This window comes from Lepus europaeus, chromosome 10 (genome assembly GCF_033115175.1).
Source record: "Lepus europaeus isolate LE1 chromosome 10, mLepTim1.pri, whole genome shotgun sequence".
NCBI classification, from domain to species: Eukaryota; Metazoa; Chordata; class Mammalia; order Lagomorpha; family Leporidae; genus Lepus; species Lepus europaeus.
In genome coordinates, this window is record NC_084836.1 from 15071317 (window position 1) to 15084986 (window position 13670).

The window sequence follows — 13670 nt, forward strand, 5'->3', positions numbered from 1 at the left end:
AAGTGGCAGTGTTGAGAAACGCTTATAAAAATGCTCGAGCTCCCATTCAGCTCTACAGTCCTTCCTGGCAAGAAGTGGAAAGTATGACCACTCCCATCCCCGGCCTATAATTTTTTTTTTAACTATCTTGTAAAGAAATTATACAAGCAATATGTGTTTATTACAGAAATGAGTGAAATACAAAAGTTAAAATTAAAAAATAATTTCTGTTCTGTTTATCCCAGTGTGGTAAATAGCTCTCCATCCATATCTGTTTTTAATCTATTTCTTTATATCTATATGTGATTTGTAGCCAAAGTTGGATTATACTATTTAAACAGGTTTTTTTTTTTTTGCTTTTTTTTTTTCATTTGTTGTATCATACCTCTCTTCCAATGTCAATAAATAAGCCTTGTGAAAACATTGTAAAAGATGATAGTATTTCATTTGTAGACCTACCATAGTTTGTTGAATCTAGTCTTTTGCCCAACACTTAAGTGTTCCAAATTTCTTGTCATTATAAACAGAGCTTCTGGGACCTTCCTTGGGCATCATTTTGATGTCCATTTTGATTACTTTCTTATGAAAAATTCCTAGTTTTGCACTTACTGACTCAAAGTGTTTCCCCAGAATTCTTTTTTTTTTTTTCCTTTTCTGTATATAATGGAGTGAGAAAGATAAATCTACTTTTTATTTCTGGTCTGACCATAAGAAGTTATTAGATAGGGTTAAAAGGAGGTCAGATGGGGACCCTACCACTTTTCTGATATTTTCAGTTTCCTTTCTTTTGGTTCCCTGGTCTATTTTGCCATTCTCCACTCCCCCTTCTATTTTTGCTTTTTATCTAGGAGTAAATATTGATAACCTCTTAGCTTTTGTCCTGACCTTTCTAAAGCTCATTTTTGGAGCCCTTGGGGGATAGGATTTTTCAGGGAGATGTTTGATTCATTCTATCATGTATTCATTCCACAGACGTTTCTTGCATTGACTTCTCAAAGAGCAGTCCCTCTGCCAGTAGCACCAGCATCCCTTGAGAGTATTAGAAATGTGGATTCTTGGGCCTCACCCAGGGCTTGCAGACTGGATGACTTGGGGGGTGGGGTGGGGGGGTGGAGCCCAGTAATTTGTAGTTGAGCAAGTTTGAGAACCATTGGTCTCCCGAGTTGTCTGTTTCCTGTTGGATACTCTGCTCATTGAGGCTAGAGGTTTACAGATGAATATGATACAGATCCCAAACTCGAGGCCGGGTGTGGAAAAGGCATTAAGTAGACATGTAAGCCGCACATTTGGGAACCATGGAGGCCTGGGGTTGGAGGTTTCCATGGAGATTTATGGCAGCCAGCCTGGACCCTGAAGGAGACATTTTAGGGAAGAATTGGCCAAAGTAGAATTGCAGGCCGGTTAAGCAAATCTGACTATGCCTGGTGCCTGGGAGAATGTCTAGATGTCCAAAGTGAGTAGAGATACCAATGCAGGAGAGTTTTTGCTCCATGTGACCTGGTTACCACAGCAGCCTACCCAGCATGGACCAGAGCGGATCCCATGCTTGGTGAGACATGGCTATGCGTGGGGACGTCAGGGAGGCAGAGTGGAGAAATCTGACTCCTTGGTCAGCACCAGGCCCTTTTTGGCCTTGGAAACCCAGCAAGACAAATGGAAAATCGAAGAAGGTCCGAGATGAACCTTAGTGGAAGAATATTCCAGTGACCAGGGTCAAGTGGGTGTCCAATGGAAGTTCAAATAATTGCCCTCAAGGCCTTGGGAAGGCTCTTGGGCCTCCATTCATGCAATCCTTAGAGTGGGTGTCAGGGAGTCAGGCAAGAGTTTGGGTTCTCACATTGAACCGTCTTGGGTGTGGTCTCAAATTCTCCACCATGGCCTGGACAAGAGACCCTGGGCAAGATGGTGAGCCTTAACAACTGCACCTGTGAAATGGGATGGCGTTCTACCGCTCTCACAGCATTGCTGATAGGATTCAATGACACGGTGCCTGTACCTGGTGAGCTCAACAATGACAACAGTTGGGAGCATCCTCTATTCATCGCTTGTGGTCCTTGAACTCAGGTCCATGGACGAGGACATTTCCAGGGGATCTGTGACTCCCGGGGTAGTCTGACCACACAGTCCAATCAAGAGGCTATGAGCCACAGGCAGAGATTTACGTTAAAACAACGTAAAATCTAGTTCTTGAGTCACGCTAAGTAAATAGCAAACACTGGAGACACAGAGCATGTTCATGGCTGGGGAAGGCACTAGGACGATGTGGGGATATGATATTTTAGGTGTTCTGTGCACGGGGCATTTTTTTTTTTTTCCTTGAGAGGGGGAGCAAAGCTTTCATCAGACTCTCAGAGGGGGTCTCGGCCCCAGCAGGTGGAAGCAGATTCACTGCCCTCAAGGGTTCTGTGACCTGCAGAGCACCTTCCAGACCAAAGCTGCTCTTTCTGTAGAGAAAACTCCCAGGGACTTAAACGTGGTCTTTTTGTGTGTGTGTGCTTTTAATTTCTTAGAGATCTCCAGTTTCTGTTCTGTTCCCTTTCCCGTCTCCCACGCAAGTTCTGTTCCTCCCACAGCCACTAAATAACTGTGGAGGAGGGCAGCTCCCCACCCCTCCCAGGGGACCAGGAGTGCACGACTTAACCTCTCCCTGGGACCCACAGTTCCCAGGTCCCGTGACCTGATTGCATTGCTGCCCAGGACCCCCAGACCCAGCTCGGCGAGTGGGGTTCGAAATCCCGACGCCGCCTGTAGAGCCCTTCACAGGGGACGATGCTCTTCCACACGCAGCCTCCTTGGTCCCCACAGCAGATGGAAGCGGGCAAGCCTGGGGTTCCCATTTTGTGGTTCTAGAAACTGAGGCTCCTGGAGGTTGACGACTTGCTGGGTGGGTTTGTTTGCTGGAGCTGCTGTGACCTAGTACCGGAGCCTAGCAGCTGAAGCATCGGGAATTTATTTCCTCCTAATTCCAGAGGATGTAAGTCTGGGAGATCAAGGTGATGGCCAAGGAGGGTGCCGGCCTTTTTTCCTTGGCTTGTCAATGTCTGTCTTCTACATTTCCATGTGCAAATTTCATAAAGAAAATGATCATATTGGATTAGGGCTCATGCTGATAGCTTCCTTCAAACTTGATTACCGCTGTAACACATGGGACCACCCTCTAAGGTGCCAGGGGAAAGGGCTTCAGCTTGCATTGTTGGGGGTCTGCAGTCTTGCTCCTTGTGCTGGGAGCCATTGCCCGCGGTGGCTCTGACACACAGATCCCCCATCCGCACTTCTTTCCCCCCTACTGCCGTGCCACAGCCCTGTGTTCCTGATCTCCTGTCTTGTTTTGCCAACTCTGCAGCCCATCTCAGCCTGGGCCCTTTCTATCTTGACCTTGCTGTCCCTGCCCAGTGCGGGGCGTAGCAGTGACCGGGAGGTGGGGCCCGAGTCTGTGAGTTCATTGGCTGGTCTCCCCGCCACTCACAGAAGAGGTGGGGCGTTTCTCCCTGGGTGCTGATTGGTGACAGATTGAGCAGCAGCCTTCGCTGAGTGAAGACACGCATTCATTTGTGTAGTGAGAAATCGGTGCCTCCGTGCCTAAGTGGCTGTTTGGATATCGGCCAAGTGACTAGAAGCGATTAAAGAACTTTAGAACTTCTTCTTCAGCAAGGATCTTTGTGGCTTAAAAAAAGCCACATCGGCAGCCACAGCACCAGCAACATGACAAAGCAAAAATGTGCTCACGGACTTCGGATCCCCATGAGGGGAAGGTACCGTGTAGGACTGCACTAACTGCGGATGCTGGAATACTGGTTCCATTGAAAAAGCACTGATTAAGTGCCTACTGTGTGCCAGGCTCTCTTCTAGGCACTGGGAATATGAGGACCAGGAAACCGAGCTCTTGTCTCTCTTGGTTTTGAGAGTCAAGGAGATGAGACACAGAGCCAACAAAACGGTGGTCAGGGAGGGACCTCCACGGATTTTTGAGCTCACTGAGTTCTGGGTACGTGGTTTTAAAGAAAACTGTTTATTTGAGAGTTAGAAAGAGAAAATGGACATGCTGCTATCTGCTGGTCCACTCGCTAAAGGCCCACAATGTCGGGAGCAAAGCCAGGAAGCCGTCACTCAGTGCAGTCTTCCACATGGGTGGCACGGACCCAACCCCTGGGGCTGGCAGCACCGCCTCCCAGGGTCTGCGTCAGCAGGAAGCTAGGATCGGGAGCCAGAGCCAGTGCTTGAGCTGCCTCTGGGGGTGCAGTGGAGTCAGGACTCAAACCCAAGCACATGAATGTGGGCTGTGGGCATCTCAAGTGGCATCTTCACCACGGTGCCAAACATCCACTCCTTAATTGCGTTTTTTCGGTGCACTTTGTGACTACCCTTGTGTGACCTCATTTACTCCTTGTGTATGTATATGAAATATGAACTGTTAGCATCATCCCTATCTTACGGCAGGGAAGTTCAGCGTAGAGGCAAAGCCGGTTCCACGGTTTCACCGACTGACAGGTGGCGGCTCTGAGAGTTGCACCCGGGCAGTGATACCTGGAGCCCCTGCTCCGATGACTAACATTCTCCATCTACAGAAAAGAGAGAGGGATTCTGGACCCTGTGATACAGAGAATGCCAGGCTGCCATAGAGGTGGCTGTCTTACAGGTCCGACACTTTAACTGCAGGCCTTGTAGGTGTTTTAACAAACATCTCTGCTAGCATCTCGGGAAGAGCGCTGGGACCCCAATGCGGTCAACTCCGACTGCAGAACACCATGGAAATCCAAGTTATGTATGTAGAATTCCCGATCCCCGCAGGCGCATCGAAGTTGTCACTTCATTGCGTCAGCTCCGCTCTTCAGCAAATCTCAGTTCTCCTGTGTCTTTCTTGAGCCAGACCCTGGGGTTAAGTCCTCTGGTGACCCGTGGGTGAAGGGGATTAGCCCTCAAATTTGTCAGCTCTGCAAACACAAACCGTAACCAGCTTGCAATGCCAAGTCAATCAAAGAGGGTGCACAGAGACTTCCTAAGGTGTGAGGCCAGGGGTAACCTAATCAAGAGAAGAGAAAGAAGTCCCTGGCATCAGAGCTGGACCCCTGTTTCCAGTCAAAGGCCTTCCACTCGCTCATCGGGGAGGTAACTGACAAGATGGGGAAAACAGCTGAAAAGGAAGTGGCCGCCCTTTCAACTTGGTTGCCTAGGATGGAAGAGAGAAAACTGCTTTTTGCTTGAGGCTCTGATTTCAAACATCAAAGGCACCTTGTCTCACCCGTGGTTCCCCTTTGAAAGCCTGGGGGATCTGTGAAAGCCCAGTGATGGGACATCCGTGCTGCACAGCCCTCCAGGGAGCCTGGGCTTCCCATCTGCTGCAATCCTGGCTGGGACAGCACAAGGGTGGGGGTGTGGGGGCCGGGTTCTGCCTGTGCCTTCCTTGTCAGGGTTCCTGGAAACCCTTCTTCCTGGCCCTGTGCATTGTGACATTCAGGACAGTCCAGCCCCTCTCATCACTTCTGCTGCCGTAGGTAAGGGTGAGCCCAGCCTTCTGGGGCAGAGGGGGAAGCCCATGGAGCCGCTGTGAGCCGTGATCTCTTGCCTTTTGGAAGAGTTTCTCAAACTTAGACCCAACAGGATGAAACAAACGCGCCTCCCCTGATAAGCGTATGGATTTCATGCCCTGCCCTGTGAGTTTGGAACCTGTTTGCCCACGAGAAGACGGAAGGGAACCTGTGTTCTCAACTTCTTTCTGGATTCCTACCCTGATGTGTCTGCTCTCGGTTAGAGGCCCCTCCCACGTCACTGTTTCAAATTGCCCGGTGCCTCCTGAGGCTTCCGTAGCCCTGCTATGGAATGGGCTGTCACTCATGCCTGCTGGTGAAAACCACTGCTCTGAAAACCCGGGGGAGCAAAGGAGACATCAAAAGCCGGTGTATTCTGGAAAAGCCGTGGCCCATCCTGGGTACTGGTAGCGGGACCTCCCAGCTTGTGGCCTGGGCCAAGGGGCTTGTGCTGGATGGTTCCTCGGAATTCAGAAGAGGTCTGGGGCTCAGTGAGTGTTGCTGCTCCGGCCCCAGTCCTGGGAAAATACCCCACCTTGAGAAGGGCTGGCCCCTGTTGCCCAGTGAGGGGTTTGAAAGAGGGGCTCAGGACCAGCAGCAGCGACACTCTCGGGACCCTACAGGCACCTCCCGATCAGAAGCTCTGGGAGTGAGGTCCGCCCTCCCACAGACTCCCATCCACTCTCAACGTTTGAGAGCCACGCAGCCCGGGAACCTCCCTCTAGAAGGGTGGAAGCCGGAGCCGGAGCGATTCTTTGGGACACCTGCAGTGGACGTGGTTCTTTCTCGTCTCAGGCTCAGTGGTGCAAATCCAGGGTTCTCAGGCAGGAAGACGTTAGAAGCAGGTCCTGCCTTAAGCAGTTTTGAAGGCTTGGAGAGTGGCTGAATTGAACTAATAAGGTCCTTGGTCTCACCCATTCATTCATTCATTTTCTCGCTTAGTCATTTATGATTTTACAAAGATATATTGAGCCCTTATGTTCCAGGTACTGTTCTAGAAGAGTGCATGTCTAATTTGCGGTCCAGCTAGGTTTGGATGGGATCAAGCTTTCTGAGGCCCAGTTTCCTTAGGTATAAAATGGGGCAGACAGCTAGCTGCTACAGATGAGGGTGTAGGATTCGACGAGCTCATAGATAAAATTGCTAGGCACCGTTCCGGTGACGTGCTCAATAAATGGTATCGATTATTGCTGATGTGATATTTAGGGGTCAGTGAGCTGCCCTTCCTGGCGGGAACAGAGACTTCCATTGGGAGGTGGTGGAGGAGGAGGTTGACGCCCAGTTGCCCGGATGAGGGACTCTGAACGTGGGATGCACGTTGGGATATCCTGAGGCCTGGGCTTCAGCACCAAAGGCTTCCAACTGAATTATGCAGGCCGAGAAACGGGGTCCTCACCTGCCTCCTGGAGGGGCTGAGCCCCGCCCTGGAGACCTGTCATCGGTGCATTCCAGAGGAGCATGTGTGCCCGGCAGCCGTCACCCAGGAGCCCTGAGGGACACTTGTGAGCTTGGTTTACTGCCGCGGCCACTTGGTGGCTGCCTTCCTAGGGCACGCAGAACTTGGCGACGTGGTGCCCTGCGAGGCAGCAGGTTGCGGGGTGTTTTCACGTGCCCCCTTTGCTGCCAGATTCACCAGTAGCACCTGAAAGACACCCTGTGAGGGGCGCAGCACCAGGCATGTGACCCAGCTCTGCAGCTCTGAGTCCGTGCAGCCACGCTTCCAGTGGGTCTCCTACTAAATCAGCCGTTTGACCTTCGCGGGGATTACTTGCATTGTTTTCATTTGATTACAGCCAAGCCATTTTTCTAGAGGCTGGAGATTAGAAATAAAACAACTAAAAACCAACGCTACTCCCTGGCTGTCCTGCCTCACCCTACTGGGCTTCCTGGAATTCAGTATTTTCTAGTGCCTTAAATAATAACACTTGTACTTGCAACTATTTTTTTTTTTTTTAAAAAGAACCTTGTTGCTGTTTAGTATAGGGTCTTTTAAATTGGACTGGGATGGCTCCCCTGATTTGCTTAGGCGGTGAACAGTGTGGTTTTAGGAAGGGTTCAGGCAAGACAATGGCCGTACCCACCAGGAGGGATTTGTGTGCTGAAAACCTGGTTGGGTCAGATGAGCTCTGACTTGCAAATGGCACATTCCAGGATTTTTCAATTTAGGACACTGTGCTTCCCTCTCCCACCTGTGATTTATTAATTTTTTTTTATTATTTTGTTTGTTTGAGAGCCAGAGAGAGAGAGAGAGAAGAGAGAAAGTGCTCCCATTCTCTGGTTTACTCCGCAATTGCCTACCACAGCCAGGTCTAGGCCAGGCTGAAGCCAGTTGGTGGGAACTCAGTCCAGGTGCCCGGTGTGAGTAGCAGGGATCCCAAGTATTTGAGCCGTCACCTGCTGCTTCCCGGTGTGCACCTTAGGAGGAAGCGGAGCTGGGCCCTGAAACCAAGCTCTAGGATAGAGGATGTAGGGGCCCCAGGTGATGGGATAACTGCCAGGCCACGCCCCCACCTGCCCAGTGAGCTCACCGGGTAGGGACGGCTTTGAGGTCGCCACACACACTTTGAACAGAGCCAGGGAGGACAACAGACCCTCGTTGAGACAGCCAGGCTTGCCTTCCCTTTGGCCTTGGGGGTGGGTCTTGTGATGCCTTTGAACGTCGGTTGGCTGCCCGGGACGTGCTGTTAGCCCCTTCCGTCACGCGCAGGTATACCTCGAGGGCACAAGTGCAGTGCACGTGTCAGGGCTGCCTGTACATCTCCACAGCCCTGGCTTTTGCTCCAGGCTTGCCCACATGCATTCTCCTTCCCCAAGCGCAGCCTCGCTGCCTGACGTAACAGCACACACGGTGCTGTGTGCTATGACACAGGCACAGGACACAGGCAGGGGCTGAGCTCTCTTGGATGAAGACCCCGAAGCACAGAAGGGCTGGCTCGCTTGCCAGGCTCACCTGCTTGGCTCCCAAGTAGCAGAGGCCGGATCTGCCCCGTGTTGCCCGATGAGGCAGACTGGAATTCAAGACTGACGAGATATGGTGTGCTAACCACAGCCCCGGCTTTCCCACCCTGGGGAGCTGGTAAGGGCGACGGGGGCCCCCGTGGCAAAGGCTCTGCCTGGAGTGGTTGTGGGAGCTTCTGACTGATGGCCAGGGCTCTCAGATTCAGAGCTGTGAATGTGCACGTGACCCAAAGGCTGAGCCGGAGCACCAGGGGGCGTGGTCAGGGAGGCTGCAGGGCCCGTCATGAGGATACGGTGGTAGGTGATGGAGTCCGTTTCCCCCTGAGGCCTCTGCTTGGTTTCCATGGAGCTGCCTGGAGAAGGGTGGAGTCTGATGTGTGGTCCAGCTCAGTGCCTTCGAGTCCCTTTTCCCATGCAACTCTTCTCTCTGTCCCGGCCCTGTCCTCCGCCTTCCTAGGGTCCCGGAACAGCACTAGTAAGCTTGGCAGGAACAGGTGGTTCTCGGCAAGCCTTTGGCGTCCCCCCTTCCACGGGTAGCTTCTGCTCCTCCTTACCAGTTCTTCTGCCCTCCGTGCTGGCAGTGGGTGGCCTGGTTGGCTGTGGTTCCCCTTGGCAATGCCAGTCAACATTCAGAAAGAGTTTGGTTTGAGGAAAGACAATGCGTGAACTAAAAAGCCTCTCTTTGTCCAAGCCAGGAAACACACTGACTCACCTCTGACCAGGTCCCTGGCAGTGTGGGAGCTGCCCATCCAATTAGCTCTGCTCACCCTCACTGCCCTGGGCCTTCCTGCTCAAGAGATCAGAGGGCCACTGGGTGAAGCCACAGCCACAAGCCCACATGGGATCTGAAGGTTCGTTTCAGGGAGGAAGTTTGTGAAGACTGGATCTTGAGTCGACGCAGCCAGCTCAGTGGGGTGCAGACGGTTTTCTGGGAAGACGCTTCCATATTGGAAGGAGAATGAAGCCCCTTTCTGGGAGGGTCTTCCTGACCTCAATAAAAGAGCAGCCCCTGGGGAGTGGAACGCTCCTTCCGTCTGAGATCTGAGACAGTCACAAGCGTGCTTCTGCGTGGAAGGATTGGCAACATCCCGGAGCTAATTTAGGAGATGGAGTTGATCGAAGGCAGAGGCATGCAGAGTTCGGCCTGGTCCTCTCCTAAGCTTTTGGCCTTTTTGTTTAAAACCAACAAGTTAGTTTTCCTCCCTGAAGGTTACATGTAAGCTAGAGAGATATCCTCAATTTCCACTGCAGGACATCCTCTCTGTTCCAGAACCTTCTCTTCCCGGAGCATCCTGTAAACTGATCCCTCCACTCTTCCCCTCTCATCCCACTTTCCTCCTGAATGGTCTGGTGTATTTGGCTCCAGGATGGCCAGGGGCTGCTTAAAATCCCAAGATCTCCTCACTCATCAGTGTTTCTCCCAGGCCGGAGTGCTGTTTTTATAACACACATTTTCTCGAGTTAGACAAGTTGTGTTATGAACCTCGAGGGCAGCAGGAGGGAGCTGTTAGGAGTTGGGTAATTAGGGTGGTTGTGAAAGCCAGACGATCAGAAGGCAGAGCTGGATCGTCAAACCGAACATCTGATGAAATGCAGGATTAATTTGGAGAAGGAGCTGTTGCCACAGCAACCAATCCCACTCTCCCTTGAAATGGAAAAATAAACAGAAAACAAGAAGCACAATCCGAGTTGGTGTCTGGGAGGAAGGAAAGCTCTTCTGTGGACTTTGGGTGGTGGTGGAGCCAGGCCACTTGGGGTTGGCTGAGGTCCATGCCTGTTTTCTCCAGGATCCTTTTCAGGCCCAATCAGGCTCACCTCACGGGTCTTTCTGCCCTACCCCCTAGGCACTCCCAGTGTATGTGACATAGCTTGGCTCTTGGATTAGTTTACACACACTCACTAGGTGTCTCTAGCACCTCCTTAAGGGCCAAGACCTGGCTTTCACCTGCATCTTAACTCACTCTAATGCGTAGCAAAGTGCTTCAGAGAGGCTTGTCAAAGCACGGTTTCAGAAGGAGACGTGGGGTTGGCGTTGGCATAGGAGGTTAACTTTAGCTTGTGACATTGACATCCGAGTCCTGGCTCTTCTGCTTCTGATCCAGCTTCCTGCTAGTGCACCTGGGAAGGCAGTGGAAGAGGGCCCCTGCCACCAAGGTGGGAGACCCGGATGGAGTTGTGAGTGGCCTGGCCCAACTCTGGCTTTACTGCCCTTTGGAGATTTGGAGAGTGAGCCAGCGGATGAAAGACCTTTCTTTCTCTGGCTTGCTGTCTCCCCCTGTCTGTCACTGTGTTTTTCAATGAACCCGAAGAAATCTTTAGTTAAAAAAATTGAGAGGAAAGGCAATGAGGTTTGCCCTATGTAGTGAAGGAGAACCTTTATTGAATAAAATGCAAGGAGAGTAAAGATGGTGGAGGAGGGTGGTGGAGAGTTGGGGCAGGAACCTAAGCTTTCATTTGCATAGATTTGGGCTCCAGTCCTTTCTGAATATCTACCCAACAGCAGTGCACACAGATGTGCCTCAAAAGACATGCACAGCGACATTGTTCTGAATGACTCCCTGATGAGAACAACCCAAGTGTCTACCAACGGTAGAGTGGATCAGTAAGCCACGATACAGTCACATGATGGAGAAGGCTACAGCATCAAGAGAGAACAGTCTTGGACTAGGTGGAGTGATGTGGTCTAGCCTCACAAACATTGCTGGGCTGATGAAGCCAGACGCAAAAGAATATATACGACCTGACTCCATTTTGTTTGAAACCCAAAGTTGGCAAAACTCATCTGTGACTTTGGCTTATGTTTGTCACATTCAGGATCTTGGCTTCTGTATGTCCTTGGGGAGATGGTAATGGGAAGAGGATACAAGGGGGTTTTGATTAAGGGGTTCAGGCAGTGTTGTTTCTTGATATGGGTGCTGGCTTGTTGGTTATGAAGTGGAAATACCATTGGTGAGGTTGAATATCCCGCCTCTCAACATCTTTTGCTCCAAAACACAAGACTTTTTTGAGTGACAGCACAGTGAAAAGTTACATAACACAAAACTCTGTTTCATGTGCTAAATCATTAAAAGTATCATAGAAAATTACCTTTAGGATGTGTTTATAAGGGTTCTATGAGGGGCCAGTGCTGTGGCGTAGCTGGTTAAAGCCCCTGTGTGCAGCGCCAGCATCCCATATGGGTGCTAGTTCGAGTCCTGGCTGCTCCACTTCTGATTGAGCACCCTGCTAAAGCACCTGGGAAAATAGCACAGGATGGCCCAAGTCCATGGGCTTCTGCATCCCGGCTGGGGACCCGGAGGAAGCCCCTGGTCCCTGGCTTTGGATTGGCTCAGCTCTGGCTGTTGCAGCCATTTTGGGAGTGAACCAGCAGATGGAAGACCTCTCTCTCTCTCTCACTCTCTCTCTCTCTCTATCTCTACCTCTCTCTTCAACTCTCTTTCAAATGAAAATAAATCTTTTTAAAAAAAGTTTATCTGAAATGTAAGTGAATTTCGTGTTTACACGTGGGTCCTATCCCGAAGCAATCTCACTACATATATGCAGTACAGGGGTTCTTCACCAAGTGTGTGGAAAATATGTATTGTGAAATAACTGCATGGATTTTTTGGCAACAAAACCAACTAATTTTTTTTTATCAAGATTTATTTATTTATTTGAAAAGGAGAAAGAGAGAGAGAGAGAGTCTTTCATCTGCTGGTTCACTCCCAAATGCCTGCAATAGCTGAAGGTAGGAGCCTGGAACTCCATGCAGCTCTCCCATGTGAGTGGCAGGGAGCCATGCGCTTGAGCCAGGCTGCACATTAGCAGGAGGCTGTATCAGACTCAAACCCAAGCACTCTGTTATGGGATGTGGGCACCTGCTGCACCCCCAACGCTCACCCCGTAAACGTATCCTAAAGTTCCATTTTTCTATAAACTCTTTGAAGTACTTTTGTATTTCAAAATCCCAAGTCGGAAACATTTCTGATCCCCAGCATTTCAGATCTAGGACAGTTAACCTGTGCTGGTTTCATAGGGTCGTTGTGAAGACTGAATGTTTTCACTCATGGCATACAGCAGTTCAGTAGATACTAACTCCGCAGTAGGGAAGGAGAGAGCTCTGGCTGACAGGTGTCCTGGGGTGCAGTGAGCCCTGGACTCACAGGGCCAGGATCCTGGCTGCTCATTCACATCTCTCCCATTGTTCTTGGCAATGTCTGCTCGCTGGGTGACTGCCCTGCAGTTGCTGCTGTGGGCATTCAAGGCCTCAGTGTTTTATCATAGCTCTCGTTTTTTTTTTTTTTTTCTTTTTTTCTCTTCCCCTCTTGATTCCCAGGCACCGGCCAGCTGTTGGCAGTGCTCCTGTTTCTACTCTGCTCTGTCCTCTTTCTCCTTCTACCTGGCCTGCCTTTCGTCCTTTAAAACCTGCTCAAGTCTTCTGTCAGTCCCCAGGGCCATCACACAGTAGGTGCTTTATCAGACTCTGTTGTTGCTATACTAAAGAGCAGGCTCTGCACCCCATGGACCTGGCCTCCCAGTGCTGTGGACTGGCTCTGGCTGAGCCAAGTTTCTATTTCAGGTTTTCATTTTCCGGGTAGGCCTGGCATGGCAAGGACCAGAGTTTTTCTTACCATCCTGGAGCCACTGGGCTTCTGGGTAAAACCGTCTGGCCAAGAGACAGAGGCTTTCATTTTTCAGAAAGGAAACCCTTCCCAACTGGTGGAAAATAAGCTTTTGCTTGGTGACTAATAACATAAACACAGACAAGATTTCTGGGCTTATAAATAACTGGTTGTAAAAGTGCCCAGGGGAGGCAGCCCGTTTTACCAGAAGAAAGGCCGGGGAACGTTCCTGTCACCTCTCGATAGTGACCTTAACTGTGGGCATGGAGCCGTGGGCCGAGGGTGCGGAAACCGGCCATTGCTCAGGACAAATTCCCAAGGCCTTGCTCTTATATGTTATAAGTCCTGGCTATACTGGAACAATACTAGACAGCGTGAGTCTGCAGCAGCCACAGCGTGTTTTACAGAGAGAGACTGGCCAGGAGCCCAGCAGGCTTCTGTCTCACCAGAGCTGCCGAAGAGGCAGGTGGAGTCACTGGGAGGGTAGCTGTTGTTCATCAAGCATGGGCCGAGGCCCCCGTGCTGCCGGCACTGACCCGCAAGCTCTCCCAGTCCCCTGCACCTGCCTCCCGCGGACAGTGGCATTTCAGGGTCTTCTTATATGAAG

The 13670-nt window shown here is 50.8% G+C and overlaps 1 protein-coding gene across 1 annotated transcript in view; it reads left to right on the forward strand.

Moving 5' to 3' along the window:
* Nucleotides 1-13670, forward strand: part of NUAK1 (NUAK family kinase 1) — a 73880-nt gene that overhangs the window by 31663 nt on the left and 28547 nt on the right. The gene's annotated exons all lie outside the window — the stretch shown is intronic.